Here is a 21,771-nt window from a genome sequence, read left to right as displayed (position 1 = left end):
CGTCTTTAAATGGAGCAACTTTCCTCCCTCTCCAAAACCAACATGGCCGACTCCAGGCAAGAGTAGCGATGGGTGCAAGTAGGCCTACGAAATGGGCCAGTTCGCAGCTGGAAAGCAACGTACTCGTCATAAGCATATTGTACGTTACTGACATTTGCAAAAAAGAAGACAAAAGCACAATTTCAAGGCGCATACAAGGAACCATGTGCAAGTTTTTAACTGCCGCTAACGCGATAACGCGGGCGATGCGTCGCTCTAATCACTGTCGAAGCACGAAAAGGAATGGCATCGGAAAAGGCATTATAAATAAATACACATGCGGCATTAAACTTACGTAAACATAGAGATATCCATACATCAATCCGTCGTGCACACACACACACACTTTAAGCAACACAAGCTACTTAACAGTATAGTTACTGCACTGCACGATAGATGGCGCTAATACCTGACGAGAAATAGAGTTACTAGCATACAGTAACTCTAACGGAAAAAAAAATAGACGTTCTATTTTGCACTTCCAGTACGGCTATGTCACGACTGAGCAACACCTTCATACACATAGCATATGTGCACAACAGAGCGACTACAACACATAAACGCACGGCACATGCACAAACACTGCTAGAGCTGCCTACATCCATACGCGTTGGAATCTTCTTATATAGCCATCATGTTTCGACCTGCATAGTAGTGCCAGTGAGTGACCCTCTGTTATATGTCAGTTAGTGACCCTCATCATTGACGATATTGGAAGGCTAACTGCTGGCGCCTGTTGTGTTATATCCATCTCCACGAGAGTCGTGGTAACGAAGATTGTTGCGATACAGTCTACTGCTGGGCTACAACTAGTATAACCATAGCGTAAATACAGTCGCTGAAGCGTAACCGTCGCGACAAGTGACCGGGAAGGACAGCTCCGGCTATGGAGTATGCCGTCTCTCTCCGAGCGCCTCTACTGCAAAGCTGTGTCTGCGCCGTGCTAGTCGTGCTTTCTGCTAGTGAGAGGGTGGCTTCGCTACGTACCGACGTTCAAGCGCGACAGTGCCCTGCAGCTGTCTAGAATCCCGGCACTCGACACAATGCACTAGGCTGCGGTCACCATGTGTGTCCCATTAGCTTGGTCTCCCGTTCACATCTGGGAATATCCGTTAGCCCCGTATCCCTGTGCCTTTCATTAGGCTTTTCGTAACTTTGTAGTTTCAATTGTCCCTCTACATGTCATCTTCGAGAGCGTCTCTTCTTCACAGACACCGACAGCCGTATGTGCAAAGCTGGCAACGCGGAAGTCAGCAATTTGTAAAGGCTTCTTTCAAATTTATTTTTTGGATACTTTGTTGTTTGTACGCTTGCCCCGCCTTCTAGGAAATGTATCTATCTTCTATTGTTGTTCGGTGCTTGCTGTCTCTGTAGTGTCGTGCGCGCTACACGATGCGTCACGGAGAAGCCGCCACTGGCGGGCGGAGACGCAGACGAACGCGCACGCAAGTGACGCTGGATATACAGCTGTATATCTGGTTGCATGGAGCGCTCGAGCGCCTCCTTGCTCTGCGGAAGGGTTCGCGCTCCAGCTGTGGATTTGACGGCGTCGTTTGCGGCGGTGTTGCGCTCACACGGCCCAGCAGCGTGCCGACGGCGCCAGCAAACGTATTTTGCTTTCGCTTCGAAGCCGTTGCGGACGGCGCTTCAAAACGACCACAAATGCATACATTTTTTTTATATAGTTTAACCTTCTCTTCATCCTAATTTCACGCATCAAAACGAAGGCTGGCTGGTGGTATCTGCGGCGTCAAGGCCGAGATGCCTGACTGCGGGCTCGTTTCGCTGTAAGTCAGCAGCCGGACGCTGCTTTCGAGCTAGAGGTTTGACACTGGTGTTCGCTTGTCGTGAAAGGTTTAGACCTCAGGTTATGCTAATTAGCATTACTCTCCGTCGAAAAGGAGTTATAGCAGCCGATGTTCCGGTCACCGGCGGCGGCGACGCCAGATGCGCACGCAAGGTAAAAACAGCCCTCCCCTTTTCGTTGCCGCAAGAGGGCGCGGCATGTGACGCGCGCGTCAAGGAGGAACTCACCGGCCTGGAGGAGGAAAACGGCTGGCTCCTCTTTTCTCGTCGCCCCCTCCCATTTTTTTTTTTTTAAGTGTATACAGCCCCGCTGTGAAAAGAAAAAGAAGAAAGAGCTACCTGCGGATGCACCTGGGAAGGCATGCATGCGCCAACACATCAATCGTGTGCGCGCGCGAGCATCTCGCGAAAGGTTACGTTTGGGCATGACGACTCTTCTCCATACAAGATAATCGAGAGTTAACTTACCTAAGCACGTGCTACAGCTGTTACTGATATGTTACGCGCCGGCCATAAGACGAACTTAGAACAAAACTTCGCTACATAGCACATGCAAATATTGGAGTACGCTAGCAAACGCGACAGTGCATCCAAAGGTTATACGACGCTCCACTGGCTCTATACGCCTGCCTTGCCGTATCGCGAATTACAAATTGGCACTTGGTGAGTGGTTAGGTGCAACAAAATTGGGTTTCTCACGTAAAGACCGGGGCATAAAGTATAGTGGGGAATGGAGCTCCCAATTGGGGCCGTTTCGACGCAGAAATAGTTTTGAAAGCTTGGCATGTCGGCTCTCTGGATCCATTAGAATGCGATGCAGTCCTTCTGCCCCGTTAAGCGATTGCCGATAGAACGCAATGTAAACGCGGTCAACATATATGACGTCAAGACAGGCTAGTGCAGTAACTTTAGGGAGGCATGGCCACCCGCGTCTTTCGTCCTTGCCGCTTCTGCTGGCTTATACTAAGCCTAGCATCAGCGTGTACATCTAAGCCTCGTATCAGAGTATTCCCCAAGAATAAAGCCTCAGTAAATCAATTCAAAGCTGAAGAAATTACTTGAAAGCTTTCGCCTTAATTCTCTGAACAGAGTAACCAAGAAAATAGCGCCGAATAATGGCAATCAGTGAAATACTAATCAGATTTACCCGATGGCGCAAGGCCCGTCATAAGGTAACTAGACGGAAGCAAAGCACAGCGCGAAATAAAACACAATAATCAAGAAATTTATTTGAAAATCCGCCCAGTGAACGAAGTTTCACGTAAAAAAAAAATTTGTCGCCTATATGACGAAAGTGAGCAAGTGGAAATCTTTCCTTTTGTAATGTTATAACACTGCCGTGACACAACCACTTTCCAAAGATCATTGAAATCAGACGCCATTAAAAACCGCGATACCCACCGGTTATCTTCCACGAGCTCAAAAAAAAAAAAAAATGTTGCCAATGAGGCTCGCTAATGCTAATTAGCTCCAACGGTCACTCAAAGTGAGCGCCTGACACAGGTACAATACGACCCGTACGACAGCGCTGCGTAAACTAGGGGCCTGTCGAGTGTCTTCTTCCATAAGGATCAAGTGTGTTCGGGAACGCTCTTTAGGTGAGCGCAGCGTCCGCGAAGAGCGGAAGGAACCGCACTGGCGATAGCTGCGCTAGCGAGGAGAGACTTGAAAAAGATGATGAGCTGTTTCACAGCGCTCGCTTCAGAAACTCCGGCTCGCATGCAATAGGGCAGATTGCATGTCACCGATTTTTCGAAGGAAAACAAAAACAAAACTAAAGCTGTTAACACGCAAGCACGCACGCACACCAAACGCGCCTGATTATTGTACTTCGTACTATTGCGAAATCTTCTCGGAGGCAAAGGAGGTAATTGCACCTAGAAAGACGGAACCCAGACGAATACAAATGACGGCACTGGTGGTGTCTTTTGGTTTCTTGTTCATGTCCGCGTTTCGTCTGTTTAGCGATAGGTATGGGTTTTATAGTAGACGACCACCACTCCAAGAGCAACTTCTCCATGCAGAACTTTATTTTGCAGTAACTGCTATACTAGCACTACTAATAATGACAATAAAAGAGAAAACGTCGCCATTTGCCTTGAATCGCGCAGCAGCCGCGCCACTGATGACATCAGTGTCTGAAGCCACATACTTCGCAGCCTTTCTCGTTAATTTAAGGTCGAAATGTCTTTCGGATTACAAAAAAAAAATTAAAAAATTGAGTGTTGTCGAGATGAATTTATCATTGCGTGCATCAATTCGTTTACATCGTTAATCATCACGTGGCCATCCCTGGACAGACGTCAGCATTATCTCTTACGGCTGTAAGAGTTCGGGTCGGACATGACGAAAATGGGTAGCTGGATCCACTCTGAGGACGTTGTTGAAGAGAGGAGCAGGTTCTCATCGAGAACGAAGAGTACAGAACGTTACGTCTCAATAGTCTATAGCATGACTGAATGGAAGGACACCAGAGGAGCCTAAAAATCCCGCTTAAATCCCCCTCCCCCCGCCCCCTGTCCTCCCCAGATGCCCAGGCCAGGGAAACCTGCGCTTATACGTTCCTCCAATCCGAGCGTCCGAAGTAGCCGAAGGCTCCCGCCTTGAGGGAGAGGGTGAGCGCAATTACCCCGGCGTTTCCCTCTTTTAACCCTCACTACCCCATGTACAGCGCGGTTGAGGTGTCCTCCCTGGAGAGACAGTTAATGCGCTGCACTGCATCCCAATTTTTCTTCTCTCCAAACAAGAATCTCCATCGCTGTTCACTGAAAACATGTGAGAAGTACTCCCCACGCGTACACGGTTCACTGTCCCAGAGAAAGGTGGGGACGCTCGTTGACAGGAGGGTTCACGCTTGTCTAAACTGACGAATGAAATAGCTAGCGCGTATTATTACACCCCGAATGCTGAATATAATTTTCCTCCGCAACCACAGTTATGAGCGCCCCTTCAAGGATACAAAAATGCGAAACAAGGTAGATTAAATCCTTACCGTCGCCATATGTACCTTCACCGCCTTTCTGGGAAAAAAGAAAAAGAAAACAAAGATGAAAGAGTTTTCAAAGGCTTCCCATACAGGGTTCCTGAAGAAGCATGCTGTTTAAAGGACTAAAACACTATCGAGTCTGCCAGACAGTTTGAAAACAGCAAGGTAACATTCTTTTTTTTTTTTTTTGGATTGCACGTGGAATAAAAATATGTTAAAGAATAAAAGATTTCCCGCAAGCCGCCTATCTGACGAGTTTGCCACCAGCCAACCACCCCAAGCAAGATGGGGTAGTTGGCTGGTAAACCCGCTAAAAGGATTTTATTGGCTCGACTTCTGGTTTGCGCAACGCCTGCGGTCAGATATCCAAACGAAATTCCGCTAATGAATTCGGTGAAAAACAAAATTGAATGAGCTCTATAAGGTTTTGATGAAACTGAAGAGCTCTCAAGGTCCTGAGAACGGTCATTCGACCTTCTGCAGTTTCAAAGACCGCTACGAATTCTGCGATCGCCCTGTTAGACGAAAGAGAGAACAGAAATAAAGAAAACAATCTAGATATTTGGAGGAAGGGGAGGGGGGGGGGGCGCGCAGTGATGATGCACATGCTCTACTCCACAATATATAGATATAGATATATTGACGTAAGAAATAGGCGAGTTACCTCAGCGGCAGGGACATATGTATGTGCAGCACACCAGCTGGTAATGCTGCATCGTGCATACATGTCTAGTTCTCTTCGCCAATACCGACACGTTACGCAATTCGATTTGCTTTATGCAGTGGATTGTACAGAAAGCGCCGCATTAACAAAACAAGCCGACAACGACGAGGCAAGCAATGCACGTGTGCTGAAAAGCTGCGTATAACCTTTTAAACTTTATCGACGAAACAATGGCTTCGCACCGCAGGAAAAAAAAAAAAGGAATTCAAAATAATAACCACCATTCTCCATTCCCTGTCGCTTGCGACACAATGTATCACTGTTTCCCGCGTCATACGGAAACCCACAGCTGATAAAAAAAAAAAAAAAATGAGTACCGAGTGTTACGACACCGGCCGCCGACGCACACGGCGTTTTGAAGAGAGAGAGAGAGAGAGAGAGAGAGAGAGAGAGAGAGAGAGAGGGAAGAAAAGAACGAGTGTGAGTCACGTGGACTTCCGTGCGTTCGTGCGGAGTACGTCAGGCGGCCCTGCTTCTTTACTCTCTGTCTTGTCTTTTGCGCTGCTCCGATGCAAGGAAATTTCTCTTTGGGAGCGGTGCAGCGTCAGAGTAGAGGGCCGTGGACCCCTCGTTACATCCACGCGTTCACGGCAGCTTACATTTTGCATTAAAGCATGCAGATTAACCTCAGCCTAACTGATATTCGCCTAACATCGGCTACGCGTTTGTTCTGAATTTTCCACGAAGTGAATAAAATCATGAATGAAATCATGAAAATCTTTGTTGGAATTAATTACTGGTAATGTGAGTCACCTAAAGAGCACAACGCTGCACAAACATTTAAAAAAAAAGCAAACTGCATTACATTCAAATGTGAACATCGCGATCAGAAGATTGTGATCGAAGTGCAAAGCATACCAGTGTTGTCTGCTAGAGTATCGTTGAGCAGTACACCGCTCATTAAAAGGCGGACAGGCAGGAACACTCGGGAATTCGATATTATTCATAATGAGAGGTGTTGCTGTTACCATATGGGCAATGAAATGACGGATATTCAAGAAGAAAAAAAAGACGAATGAATGAATCATTCAATCAATGAAGTCTCAGCAGCACTAAAGAAATTTCCCTCATTCTCAATGACCAGCGCTATGACCATCATGTACATGGTCCTCATGAATGAATGAATGAATGAATGAATGAATGAATGAATGAATGAATGAGAACTGCTAAAGGGTCTTTAACGACGTCTTCAGTGTAATTGTTTCGGGCTCACAGAGGCTTGGGATGAGCTAATCGTTGATTACATTGTATGTCCCTTTCACAAGGAAAAGACCTCCGAAAGGTCATTCGCGATATCAAAGGCTAATATTGCATTTCGTCTTAGTGCGCACTCTTTTCACCCTCCACTGAACGAATGACGTTAATCTGAAGTGACGAGGCAGATGACAACTTTTGCTGACGTTACGGAAGCCGTGGATTTTATTCGTCTCTTTTTCCACGAGCACGATGGTCTCACCTTCGCAAATGTCGCGAACGAAAAACCTCTTTTCTTGTTTTTCATCTTTTTTTGCATATTTATTCCCTTCTGAGCGGGATAATTTGCGGGCATTAAATTCCTAACATACGCCATACTTCTAAAGACCGGCGCTTCTAAATAGAGAAGGGGGGGGGGGGGGGGGGGCAGAAAAATGAGAGAAAGCGGTTCTGCAATTTATTCGCGAGATAATTTTTCGCGAAATTCGCAAAAAGAAAATAAACAAAAGTGCCAATATTAGGTTAGATGGAGGAGGGATGCAGCACTCCACGAGCCTGACGATATCTCCACGATAGGGATACATCACTATCAAAAATGAAAGTGCGACGACGGCTGCATGAAAGCAAAGTCGTTTCGGCAATACCGCCGAGGGGGGGTGTCTAGTTCGCAATCATGGAGGAAAGAAAGAACTAAACTTAAAGTTACAGCGCAAACACCTATGACGAACTACAAACGGAAGACACGACACACACTGGCGCTGACTAACAGCTTCTTTATTTCTTCGTCGTCGATGCATTATTTACCTAGGCCACACAACCGCGCAGGCGCAGAGAATACATTACTGACATCTGCCAACTTATCGCATACGCAAAGGTGTTTGCGCTGTAACGTTAAGTTCAGAATTATGTACCAACTAGGCCCAAATGAAGTTTTAAAGAAAGAACTAGGAGGGAGCATTGCACAATGCATTTGAAGCAAAGAGAACCGGCAGAACACGTGATCACGGGTAAATTTTGTGTCATCAGACGCCAAGCTCAACGCGCGCTCTTCCCAAAGGATAATGGGTGCAACAACAACTTGCAGCGTCCGCACTAATACACTGCAACGAAGACGATAATTGCTGCAATAAACGACCGAAATTGCACTAGCATATCGGGGGGGGGGGGGGGTGAAACGTGCACTGAACGGTTGCAGATGGCCCCCGAACTAGTGCAGGTCAATTAACACCTATCAGGAACCATGCACACTAGGCCGAGTCCGCCGAGCAGTGTTGGGCCGACTTTTCTGAGAGAGACAGAAAAGGTGAAGGGAACGGACTCACGGGGAGTTGGCTAGCGAAGGCTGACTGCGTGGCCGTAAAGGTCCCTCCTATAGTTAATTTTCTTCTTCCGTGTTCACAATACAGTGGCGAAAGATGGGCGAGGGATTAAGGATTCGAAGCAGATGGCATTGAATCACGCGCAGATTGGAGAACCTTCCCAACAACGCCCACGAGGGGCGTGGGCGCGTGCACGAAGGCTTTCTACAGCTCAGCTGGAAGACGTCTTTCCGTCGTTTCGACTGTGCGTGGAAGCAATTGTCTGGACTAGCGGATATTCATTATGAAGCTACGGGCACGAGGCTTAGTTAACAACGGCGGATACACGCACTTGCTTATTGAAACCGCACCGACAGCGTGCGTGCGTGCGTGCGTGCGTGCGTGTGTGTGAGGGAGAGGAGAGAGAGAGAGAAAGAAAGAAATAGAGCTTCGTCGAGCTACTGTCATTCATTCATTCATTCATTCAAGTAGTGCGGGCTATAGCTCCACTACGCTATTTGAGACAAACACCATACCGCTTGAACCGCATAGGCCCTGAGGCGTAAGCGAATCCTGTGCTTTCTTCATCGTGCTGAGCGAAAGTAACTTCGCATTTATCGATCAAGAGCGAGTAATACCCAGCTGGTATTTCTGCGAACTAGTCGATTACACAACGATCGTACTTAGGATTCTTTTACTTCTTCAACTTCTTTTTTTTTTTTTTTTTCGTCTGGCCGTTTTCCCAGGTGGATGGATAATACGAAGCTACTGTCGATCAGTGCGGTGAACAAAATAACGCTTTCGCCTACGCGATGGAAGAGGCACGAATGAAGGCGCTGTGTGTGCTTCGGACTAAGCCTAGTTCTGCAAACGGATAAGTATCGTTTTGCAAGCAGAGGGACAAAAGACAGTAACTGGTCGGGAGGCACACACGTATAGATGAACGATTCGACGTGAATTAATCGCGGATAGGTTCGACCAAGCTTGAGTTAAGGGGAATGAAGACAGAGGGAGAGAGAGAGAAAGAGAGAGAGAGAGAGATTATACAGTGTGGTCCTGTGCAACAGTGCCGGGTAGACATTCAGCACGGGGGAGTAGGCGTAAGATCCATCTCCCCACCGTGCTGCACCGTCCACAACAGCGACGAGTGGGGGTTGGGTGGCGAGCCGCAAGCTTTCTGGAACACGGGGCAAAAAGAAAAACCGCCCTGTCGGTCAGTGGGCCAAGAACGCCGCAAGAGAGGGCGGAGGCCATATCGCTCTCGGAACCGCCGGGCGGGCGGCGCTGCCTTGGCCAACGCCGGCGACAGCACAATGCTCGACACAAACAACGGCGCACGGCCGGCCAGCGGCCAACGCTGCTGCTTCTGCTGGTGCAGCACACCGAGAAAGGAGGAGGGAGCATCGGCCAATGGGGCGGCGGCTGCAGCGCAGACAAGACTGTTGATGACGCTGCCAGGCACAAATGCAAAATGAGACGCTGTATGTGTGCGTGCTTGTGCGCCCGCGAGAGCGTCTTCCTGCACTGCCTCGCTTGCACGGCTCAGTGAGAAAGGAAAGGAAAAGCGCAATAGCTGCACGCGTTAGAGCCGACCGCGGCTCCCTTCGGGTCGGCAGCCGTTGCGTGCGCGCACGGTTGCCGCCGTGCCCTCGCAACAACGGCCGCTCGATCAAAACACAAGGCATGAGCCTCGATCGAGCGGCAGTTGCCCGTACGTACACGTGCGCAGGAAAAGGGGCAAAATGAATAATAAAGATGGGAAAACCATTCATCATTTTTTTTCCCCGAAAAGCAACAGCTCGCGACAGAAAGATGCCGACGCGGGAAACTTGCTTGCAGCGCAGCCGCAGTGAGGTGTTACATAAACTGTACCTTTCCTGGTTTAACAGATCACTTTATTATTTTATTGCACTGAAGACGTTGACACATTGGCCGACGACCACTTACTCATTTACTATTAAGGGTGACGCTGCCATGATGAAGATTAAATAAAGTTTAATAAAATCTGCGCCATTCCAGCGCAGCAAGCGCGCGTCCACTTTGCGGTGGTTCGTGCCAACGTGCCCGGAACCGGCTAGCTAATGTCTGAGACACGTAGCTCGACCTCAATCCGCAGCGCACGCAAAGTGGCGCCGCGGCGGGTTCGCTGACTCACCGGCATGGCGTATAGAGACGGCTCCAGCCGTGGTACAAACGAATGGGGGTTTATTTCCTGTCATGTACAATGTGCGCGTAAAATACAGGGGTTACGGCACTAGGGTGTCAGTCGCAGACTACGGGTGAAAGCTCACGGGAAGTCTGCTCCGCCTCAGAATGGGGGCCGCCTTGCTCAGAGAGGCGCGGGACCAAGCGAGTCTCCAAGAGCACCGAAACTCGATCTGCCGGGCGAAGGCGCCCGCGTACCTCGGATGCTGAAGGAGAGAGGTGCCGACGAGAGGGCGAGAGAGGTCCGCCTCTCAGGCACTGCTTGCACGCGCGGCATAACGTGAGCCGCGCGCATGTTACGCGGATTTCTTCTCACTAGATTTAAAAAAAAAGAAAAGAAAGCCCTGACAAACGGTAGCACATGCGGTATGCAGGTCATAAATAGGCACAAGGTGCCTCAGAATGGCTGGCCAGTCTTTCTGAGGCAACTTATCCCTGTTTATAACCTCGGTTACTAGCTTGTGTGCAAGTTGCCACCTCCGCAAGCACCACGCAACGAACATAGCAAAATTCACTGAGTTGGCAAAAAAAGGCGAAGAACGCTGTCGGCGTGAAGAATCATATCGTGTATCTAATAAAAACTTATTGCTGAAACCATGTGCTTGCGTGGTGACACCATGAAGTGCACGTTTGAAAGCAGTATGCTCCCATGCACCAATGGTTGACGTTTCACGTGCGAATCGTGTGTTTTCGGCGTCACAAATGTATGTATACCGTGTGTCCCACCGTAACTTGCGCCAAAATTTAAGAACACCCAATTGCCACGCAGCTGGACAGAAGCAATGTGTGCCGTCGCTTGGATCAAGTCAGACCGTTTCTTGTACTTCGCATAATTACATAATTAGTTATTACATAATCAACTTCCGAAAAGTTATATTTAGAGCAAAAAGAGCATATGACAAAATTGTAGACGATCATAAAAAATTCGTAATCCATCTTTCTTGCGCTCAATACGTGCGAAACGACAGTGGTTGTTCTTTTCTTTTTTTTTCTAAGTCTAAGAGAAAGCCCGCAAAACACGAGATAGTGGTGCGCGACACTTTTGCCTCCTTGGCCGCACAGCTAAGCCCATCGTCAGGCGGGCTGTTGAGCTTACCCGTGCCAACGGAGCCCTGATAATTAGATCACACAGACTATAAGCCAAAGAAGACGTCGCTCGCGAACGCGCGTTACCCAATGCCGGGCAGACGAAAATTTATCCTCGTCCGGTGACATGGTATAGAAAAGGAGGGTGTAGGATTTTCCGTATGTGCATTTTGATTTTGAACACGGAACCTGCGCGGCTTCCGAAACGTCAGTAAAAGGACACTCAAGTTCGCGGTCACGTCGAGGCGCACATACCGCAAAAGCGCGAGCAGCAAACGACCCCAGAATAGACGCAAAGCGAGGCATAGGTGAAACTAAGCGCACAAAAGGGTCGCGTGCAGACGCGTTCAAAAGATGCTCAGAACGGTATAACTGCAATTCGGCAAACCTAGTTATAGTTATAGGGTGGTTGCAGGATTCACCGCTGAAAGAGAGAAGCGCCAGACGCGAAGAAACGGCAAAACACACGCTCACAAATAAACACGTAGCGCAACGAACACGGCATCCACCGATAAATGGTTTCGCCATAGTTATACGCCTCGATTCCGGCCTCGCTTGCGTGCTCACACGAACTACGCGTATACCGGATTCCCTCTGGACATCCGTCGCGCCCACGCCGTCGGGCACAAACAACGTGTTCTCCCCTGCTGCTGCTGCCCTCACAGGAAAGAGGAGGCTGGCAGCAGCACGCACATAAGAAAGAAAGGCGCGCGTGCTAGATGTCAGTGATGGAAGCCTAACGAGCCGCGGAATCAGATACTGCGCCCGCGTAGTGTTGTTTCCCTTGCTATGGGGGCTTCCCGATAGAGCACTGCCAGTTTCATTCGCGAGCGCCGGCAAGAATAGCAGCCATGCAGCAGCACGCGGAGCGTATACACGTGCGACGTCTCGGTGGAGACGACGGCCGAGACACCCGCCGCATCCGGAATGGGGTTCTGTTCCCCCGTGAATGGTGGAGCGTGTGTACATATCGCGACGAGCTGTACGATATGCCGGAACGGCGACTATTGACACGGAGTCGGTTCGTGGACGGTGGTGTCGTGTTGTGGCACATCTGTTTCGTACCCGTCCTTAGCACACGAGTGCATTCGCTGTGGTTCGGTGGCGTAGTGGGAGGCGCAATGCGGGCGGCGTGCGTTTACCCGGGTAATGGGACAGCAATGGCGATCGTCGACGCCGGGATCAAACAGCGACAAGAAATGGTCGCTATTCTGGCCTTACCTTCGTTGTGGGTTATAGACTTGCAGTACACCGTATACGGAGTTCTGCGATCAGAGCAGTCCCGAAACACCACTTCGAATTCCGGGCATGCCCCCCCCCCCCCCCTTCTTCGTCAATTCGCGGCGGTAATTTGACTGACACGCCAGCAATGCGTGACAACTTGAAAATTCGCTTTCAAACGCCGCAGCATACTAAAACATAACAAGATGACTAATCCGGCTGAAAAAAAAAAGAGAATTAATGAAAAAGTCTACAAGCAGGATTAAAAAAGGATCGAGAGGGAGAGATAATGCTAATTAGAAACGTCGTTTGTTCGGTTTCGCGTATAGGCCTACTTCTCGCTTTCTCGTAGTTGCGCTCGAGAAACCGGCGTTTTATGGTTAGTTTCATCGCTTATAGCCTATAGGTGGCGCGACAATCAGCAGACCCTCATGCTCGGTCCCTGTGTCCGAATTGTGAAACCACGCGTGGGAAGTCTCGCAATTAACTGGTATGGCTGACTATATATATATATATATATATATATATATATATATATATATATATATATATATATATATATATATATATATATATATATATATATATACCGGAGCCTTTAGGCACACGAGGTCACGGTCCCTTGTTTTACGCGCCTTAAACAACGCAAGTGTGTTCGCTCTCCTTCGCGCACCACCGTACTTGCGCACTGTGCACGGAGTGACCATCGCGAACCGCCCGAGGGAAACGAAAGAAAAGTTCTACTCGCCTGTAGTTACGCGTATGGGAAGCGCACGAGCGAGTGAGAGCTAGCAGCCTTGGTTTTACATTCGTCAACCCCTCATTAGCGCATAACGAAACTGCATAAAGACGCGCACCTACATCCGTTGCCTGTTCAATGTAACGCCAATCTTTCTACCCGGCGGCTATATTGCAACTAATTAAGGCACGCAGTCGGAAAGTCTGCGAAGACACCCCCTCCGTTTTAGCATGCTCCACGCGCTCTGGAGGTCCAACCTCGTGCGCATGCAAACAATAATTGCTGGTTTTTTTACAGAGAAATGAAATAATAACGATCGAGATATGAAACGGAAAAGGAATAAGAAAAAACTACTGGCAGCGCGATTACGTGCGCGATTACGTGCGCCTCGAAGTGCGCAGTTTCAGAAGCCGCCCCCTTTAAACTGCACGCCCGAATGGCGGAAGGCTATTAAGAATTATATTTGAGAAGTTGATTAATTATAACCACTTATTAATTAGGTGGAATGCATAAAAATAAGCTCCAGTATCTCCAAGCGACGGCAAACAGCATTGCTTTGGTTCTGCCTATGCAGCTACGTGGCATTTCCGTATTTTTATTGTTAATTTAGCTCTTGTTGCGTGGGACACCCGGTATACGCGGCTACTATGTTACGAAGCCGCGCGCAAGGTAGCGGGATCGATACCTCGGCCTTAGCAGCATTCAATATGGGAAGCAATAGAATGTAAAAAAAAGAAAAAGAAAAAAAAAACGTCTGTGTACTGACTCTGTGCACTTTAAGAATCTCCAGAAGTTGGTCGAAATTAATCCGAAGGCCTTCACCCACTATACAGCGTCCCGCAGAACGCACTTTACCACGAGTTAAATCCGAATATGCAGCGATACAACAAAGCGGCAACCCGCCGTGGTTGCTTAGTGGCTATTGGTGTTGGGCTGCGAAGCCCGAGGTCGCGAGATCGAATCCCGGCCACGGCGGCCGCATTTCGATGAGTGCGAAATGCGAAAACACCCGTGTACTTCGATTTAGGTGCACGTTAAGAAACCCCAGGTGGTCTAAATTTCCGGAGTCCTCCACTACGGCGTACGGTATAATTATGAAGTGGTTTTGGCGCGTAAAACCCCATAATTTATTTTTAACAATGTGGTAGTAGCGAAGTGCCCTTCAATAAAACCGCATCCTTGCGCTGCACTCAAGACGCGAATATACGCACTAGCTGTTTCCCCGTTATTGTTCATTCTTCAGAGCAGAGCGCCGAGACCAACGCGATCATATAAATGCAGCAACTGCTCGGCGTTAGCGTGGCTCTGTCCTCAAACAAATAAACAAACGAAAACTGCGACCGCGAGGCTGGAAAAATGGCGGCCAGCTGGCTTTGCATGGTGTTTGCATAGCGTATACTTCCTTAAAAAAAAAAAAAAAAATGTCAGTCACAGCCGGGCCGAGAGAGCGGGCCTTGTTTGTAACTGCGTCAGCCCGAAAAAAGCAGTTACCGATGTGTTTGTTTACAAGCACCCCGCGAAAGCCCACTGCCACGTATAGGCGTCACAAGGTACCGTGAGAAAGAAATCTCCATCCGATTTATCTTCACCGTTTTTCGTAACCCCTCGAGGGCGTTACAAGGATGCCGAAACAGAGACGAAGAACGGGCAGGGACGTTATAACCGCGTTAGCCAGGTCGATATCATCATTATCATGGCCAGCCTATATTTATGTACACTGCAGGACGAAAACATCTACCTGCAATCTCCAGTTACCCCTGTCTTGCGCTAGCTGATTCCAACTTGCGCCTGCAAATTGGTTGTTTGATTATTATTCTGAGCAAAAGCGTATTTCCAGGTTACCGCAAGGTATACGAGACACCCAGTTTTCGAATAAAAGAAACGCCTATCATGTCTCAATCACACATACTTACATATTTTTTTCTTCTCTGTATTCTACAGCAAATTTTATTTGTATGCTTGTGGTTACCTGGAGATGAAAACTGTTGAAAACTTTGCGAGGTTCTGTTCTTGCCGCCTCCGACTCACCATCGTCTATCTTTCCCGCTTTATTTCTGTTTTGAAAACTGGGTCCCCGTTTATGGGGAAAAAAAAATCTGTGCAGAAGTAATGAAATATGGGCTGGTTGACATGGGCTCATTTCTGGTGTAACGGCGCCGCAGAAAGTAAACTAAGATGGAAAAAACTGCGCTTACCGTGTCTATACTTTTTCAGCGTCTGTATACTTTCTGTGGAGCCGTAACGCCATAACTGAGCCTCCCCTAGGGACACCAAACGACATTATTAGATTGAAAGATTAGGCTACAGTAATAGCGAATCATTCATTCGCAGTGAAAACAGTTCTTGCGACCAAGTAAGTGACGAGAACGGAAAAAATCTCGAGTGGCGCCACCTATTCTTCGATTTGGTACAACTCACGCGACACGTCGGCAATCGCTAATCCAGAGAGTGGTGGAGAGTCCACTCGTCCTCTTCGGTGCGGCCGATTCAAGCTGAGGATCACAGCAACCGGACCTTCGGCGGCATATATACCCAATACGGTCGTACAGTGGTGCCGAGAAAACGATGACGGATTTCTCGACGAGTAATGTACCGATCTACAAGGCGGCTCAGTATCTTTTTTCCTTCAGCGTGTCCCGAGGAGGATCCTCTTAGTCTACAGTGCAGTGTCGCACACGCCGCTGCACACAGGCGAACGCATTTTGCGACGGTCCGGGGGACACGGCGCGGAGGTGCTCGTTTTCAGCCGTCGCGATGTAAACAGCGCCAAAGACGTCGAGCTCGGCACACCTGTGGGGCCGCGCGATGGCGCGAACGCGCGAGGTCGTAAACAGAGGCGAGCAACAAGACGCCTCGTGGCGTAAACAAGGCGCCGCCGTTCATGGCCTTCGGCTCGCGCCGGCAGCCCGGCTTTGTAACGTGTTGACGGATGCACTTTAGCTCCGCTAAACATTGCTACACACGGCACATGTGAAAAGCGACGTCGCGAGACTATAGGCTGGGACCGAGGAAAATATCTGCACAATACACGCGATGTGGTACAAGTAAACGAGTAAATAAATAAATAAAATAAAAGCGACTATGTCGCTCGAAGATATGACAAATCATAGTTCGCTTGTGCGGCCACCTCGGCGAAGTGCGTGTTAGCCCGGGCCCGCGGGCGAAGCTCAGTTTTCCAAGACGTCGTGTCCTCGTCACGTGATCGCCGAGGCGTCGCGGGGACAGTGGCAACAAGACGACGGGGACTCACCTCTGGTGGACGATGCGACAAGGCTATATATAGCAGGCCATAGCCTCCGAGATCGGTCAACGCGCGCACCGCCCCGATCCTTGAGAGGCCACGAGGAGGGAAAACCACCTGCATCAGCCGCGCCGGCTCAGTGGCTATAGCGTTCTAGTACTGAGCACAAGGTCGAGGGTTCGATTCCTGACTGAGTTCCCAAGGGGAGGGCGGGGGGGATGCAAGAACGCCAGTGTACCATACCTTGAGTGCGAATTAAAGAACCCCCGCTTGGTCAAAAGTACTCCGGAGGGATCCACTACGGCGTCCCTGATAGCCCACTTCGCAGCTTCTGGACGTAAAACCCGCAATTCGAAGGCCACGCGAAAGAAAGATGAAGGCCGATTCTGCAACATTCACGCAATGAATTTTGCAGAATCGCTCATTCAGAATATTCGCGAGCGAACACGTATACCTTCGCGCCAACGTCCTCAACGGCAGACGCTGCAAGGGGCACTGTCCGCCATGCTGTGTCCGCGTATGCGACGCCAACTCACAAGCAACGCAGCGAAGCTGCTTCCCAACCGAGTCCCACCAGGCAGATAGATGCTGCGCTGCAAGTAGCAACGAAGGCAGGGAAGGAAGCTGCCCTAAGAGACAACTGGGTCACTTCTGCCGGAAACTTACTGCGGCGATAAGCTTCGGGGCAAAGACAGCATGGACAAAACACGAGCCTGAATACAAAAGCAAAGAAGAATCCAGATACAACAGACTGGACTGTTTTCCGAAAACATGGCTCTCCCGCTCAGTTTCTCACAACGACGTCTAATCACCGAATACTGCCTTTCACAGCACAGAAATAACTTGTTTTTATTTTTAACTTTTTCGTCTCGCGTACTTTACTTTCCTTGAATACTTCTTGAACGCAGATAATTTTAGACGCTATATGTAGAGAGAGCAGATTTAGCATCAAACAGAAAAAGTCACGTAAAGTGACAACCTGCCTCCTTCGAAATTATGGAAAACAAATGACCGGTTCATTTTAACTAAAGCTTGTGTGATATTTCTGCCTCAAAAATGGAAGAAAACTGAGTTACTTTTCTTTCTTTGTTTCTGTCTCTTCCTTCCTTCGATGATACCACTTTATTTTCATTTCTTTTTTCTGGCGGAGCGTGTCAGGTGCGGCGCAGCGGCTGCATTTGTAATGCACGGATGCAAGCACCCCGGAGACCACGTGAAGCTGCAGATTTCAGCGTGAGGAGGCAAACAGCAATGACGAGACTTGCTCTAGATGTCCTATCCCTGTTCGTTTACAGGCGCGCTGCTTGTCTGTGCTTGAGACAGCAAATTAGCCCATGCTTGAACGTGCCCTCAACCTCAGCGAGTGTTTCGAGCAAAGCTCTCTTCCCAGGCCCCAGATTACGCGTGAAAAAATAGTGCGAACCTGAAAGGTAGGATCGTGCAACAACCTCGTACGGATGCGCGCGCACTGGCGAGTGCATCCTTCGTACCCTAAGAAGCGTAACCAAAAAAAGAAAAAAAAAAACGCATTGCAGGACCTCGGCGCAACTTTCGTGCGAGGCGCGCTCGCAGGCCCCGCGCGCAAGCCGGTAAGACCCAGACAGGAGCGCCAATAATTAGACACCCACCTGGAGGCGCTTCCTGCCGCCGAATGTAGTTCGCCGCCGCCGGCCTTGGACGAGTCCGAGCAAAACGGCACTCCCGGCTGCTGGGTCATGCGGAACCGTCACGTGTGGCTGGCTTATGTAATATTACTGCGCCGACGCAACCGTCAGGGCCGCAGACTCAAAACAAACTCCGTTCGCACAACAACGCCGGCTTCGCAAGGACCGCGGGCTTCGTTGCAACGAACTCACTGCTACTGCTGCCGATCGACGCACACCATTTTTCTTTTCTTCTTCTTTTCTCGCTTTATTCCCACGATCGGGGCTTTGCAGCCGTGCTTGCGCAGCACAGACCTACAGCGTTCGTACAGACACCACTGCGAACACACTGCGGACCGCGAAGACACGCTGTTCGGCAGATTCACGCGCACGCACTGGAAAACTCGTCGATCGCACGCGACCAGGTCGTCTCACCACCGACTCCGCGGGCAAGCAAAGCTCGCTCGCTCCTCCACTCAACGAAGGCCATGTGCACGCGCCGGCCAGGAGGAAGCGACCTTTCTCCCGCTTGTCGTCATCGCCAGCACCGCGCAGCGCTGTTGTCGCTGTTGTGAGGAGGCGGCGAGAGCCCCGCGCACTCTGCCTGCGCGCTGCCCTTCAGTCCTCCGACCTGCATTTCGTCCGCCTTTGACGCCGCCGGCTCCTCCCGCGTTTTTTCGGTTGTTTTTATTCCGCGGTCATCTTCTTCTCCTCCTCCTTCTATCGCACACAGAGACGCAGTCGTCGCCCCACAGCTGACGACGACAACAGACGCGAAAAAAAACAATGAGCGAGCACGCGCGCGCGAGCGCTCGACGGCAACGGCGACATCGGTTGCACGTTTCATTTGCGCGCGGCTCACGTGAGCCAAGCGTGCCGCGTCTTCGCGCGCCTTCTGTTTACACAGGCGCGCGCGCGCGCGCGCGCTGCGCCACACGCCTCTGCGCGGGACCGGACCCGCGTGTTTGCGCGCACGAGATCCGCTTGCCTGCGGCTGGCGCACCCGCCCTTCCTCCCTCCCCCCGCCTTGGCGCCTGACTCCCGTTAAGAAAGGCACGAAGAAACAGGAGGAATGAGAGGGACGCTGCGGACGAGACAAGCGAGTCGCACGCGTTATCAGCGAGAGCGCCCTTTGTGACACGCGGCAAAATGCGCACGATCGCCGCGAGCTCGTTATATATGCTCTCGGTCGGCCGCGTGTGGACCCGTCGGCAAGAAGGCGGCGTCAGCGTCGCACCTCGACAGCAAACACGATCCGCCCGACTTCCTCGTGAGTGTACAGGAATGTGACAGCAGAAGGAAGCAAGGCGCACTGCACAAGCGAAGACGCGCTTAGCACAGGACATGCCGGGAGAGATATTATACAGCGCAGGCTGATGATCCGGGGAGGAAACGCGACCGTGACGCACTTACGCCACACGTCCCGTTCCCGCACACGCATGCCTCCGTATACTCGAAAGGCGCTCCTCCTCCGCTACATGTTGCCATCCCGCGAAGGAAAGTACAGGACACTGTACTTTCGGTAAAGCGACATGAGAAGCTGTTTGAGAATCCCTTCCCCGCTTCAGCAGAAGATGCCTGATAACGAAATCGCAGCTCAGAAGTCACCCAGGAGAGTTACTGATTATCAGCGGCTGTTTATTTCAATAGAGGGACGGCTCCGCCAGCTAACTTCGACCTCTGGGGGTTCCACAAGCGTTCATCGAAATCTCGATCCACGTGTGACGCTTTCTTTCTTTCTTTTGGCATTCTGCTTTCTTAGCAAGGCCTACACCCTGTACGTGGCCGCGAACAGGACGCTCCACGTCGCGCTCAGCGGTAGAACGCGTGCGCCGAACGGTATGACGCAATTACGCGTAAATGCAGTGGGCACGCGCGGACTAAAACCAGGAAGGCTTGTACTACACATCATACACGCAGGCGTTCGCGTGCTGTGTTCCGTTCTGATTTGTCGCAGCCCTCAGATGCAAAATTTCTTCGTAGTCGCACAGGTGTGATCGCGTCACGCGAATAGCGCCCCGCGCAACGCGGCGACGACCTCCGGCGTATAAGTTATAAGAACAGCGACGGAAGCGCGGCAGAATGCGCTACTGCCCGCGCTATATAGTTACCGGCCACGTCGATCGATCACTCCGCCGTACACATCTACCTTCCTAGTCGTTCAAGACAGGCAGCTACTGCAATAGTCTTGCACCATACCGCGGGAGCAAGATCGAGGCGCTCATTATGACCGATCGGTTTGCTAGGAACGAGACGCAGTCAAAGTGTGTGGCACTGAAAAATAAATGGCGTGCCTCGAGGTGTAGATTACGAGAGAGAGAGAGAGAGAGAGAGAGAGAGAGAGAGAGAGAGAGAGAGAGAGAGAGAGAGAGAAGCTTGTTTGCTGATCTCTGGACAACTGAATGTTTGTTGCTGCAGCGTGTTAGAAACGCTACACTATATGGCTTTTGCTTTAAGTTTCTCCCGCTCTGATCAGCATATTAAAGTACCATAATCAACGTATCAAATATGACACGCTGGGCCTTCTGGGGGAGAAGGAAACAAATCATATACACCGGTGGGATTCGCTACGATATCACTTGTCAGTGGACACCTGAGCTGTCCCGCAGCTAAGGAAGACGATAAAAGGAAAGAGAAAAGGACGCCACCAGGAGGGCGAGGAAAACTAGCAAGTATACCCATACCGAAGGAGTCCTGGGGCGAGACAAACACGTGGTGGGATATCGAAAAAGACGAATCCTATCAGATCGCAGTTTATTAAGCCACAGAAGGATTTACTCACACACAGGAAGACTACAACCGTCGATAGCAGGATACGACGTAAGCCGTGCGCACACAAGCAAGCGTGCGAGTGCCATCGCTACAATCGCCCTCTGAAACAGATTGCCACAAGAAATCGAGCGCCTGTGTGTACGCAACATATGCATATTACACGGCGTGTGGTTTGCCAGTGCCTGCCGTATTTGTAATCCCTTGCCGTATTTTCATCTTTAGCGTTGGTCCCACCCACATGGGCATCACACCAATTCGCAAGTTTTTCGTTGCGGCGCATGAACCAGCGCACCATGAACCAGCGCACGCTGCCCATTGCTTGGCGCACTCTAGATTTCACCGCCCGTTACACAGGTGGACGGCCTCACCAAGTGTATGTAAAGGCGCCCTCTTTAACCTTTTGCATACGATGCCGCCACCCAAGCGGCAAGAATTGGCAATAACAAGCGCCAAGCTCGAACGCTACTTCAGCGCTAATGAAACGCGCCGTCGAAGCTAAGTTTATGACATCAACAGGGCGCGAAGGACGGCGAACAAACCAAAGCAAATATAAAAAAAACACGCTAAGAAAATCTTCAAGCTAAAAGCGCAGCGCTAAGAGTACAGCGCCTTCTCTCCAAGGCAAAGGGAAAAGGATGGGAAGCGCCCTGGCACGGGGCGCATAAAGCTCAAATCGGGCCGGCCAATCTCATAACGCGGCCGCCGCCGACACAGCAGGAAGTGAAAGGAGGGACGCTGTTGTGGCGGAGACCACGGCTCCCTCGTCGGCCGTACACTTCCGCGAGCGGTGGCGGAGCCCTTGAACCACTGCTGCCAC

The 21,771-nt window shown here is 50.2% G+C and overlaps 1 protein-coding gene across 4 annotated transcripts in view; it reads right to left on the bottom strand.

Moving 5' to 3' along the window:
* The window catches only part of LOC142571809 (insulin-like growth factor 1 receptor), a 216,552-nt gene that overhangs the window by 158,821 nt on the left and 35,960 nt on the right, over window positions 1-21,771 (bottom strand). Inside the window, exon 1 of one of the 4 annotated variants that reach the window (XM_075680436.1) lies at window positions 18,168-19,021. The exons of the other annotated variants lie outside the window; for them this stretch is intronic. The gene's annotated coding sequence lies outside the window, so the exon portion shown is untranslated. Of the gene's footprint in view, window positions 1-18,167; window positions 19,022-21,771 lie in introns of those variants that run through there. 4 annotated transcript variants of the gene reach the window in all.

Source organism: Dermacentor variabilis, chromosome 2 (assembly GCF_050947875.1).
Source record: "Dermacentor variabilis isolate Ectoservices chromosome 2, ASM5094787v1, whole genome shotgun sequence".
Taxonomy (NCBI): Eukaryota; Metazoa; Arthropoda; class Arachnida; order Ixodida; family Ixodidae; genus Dermacentor; species Dermacentor variabilis.
The sequence above is the reverse complement of the archived record's forward strand: the minus strand, read 5'-3'. Positions and strand labels throughout refer to the sequence as shown.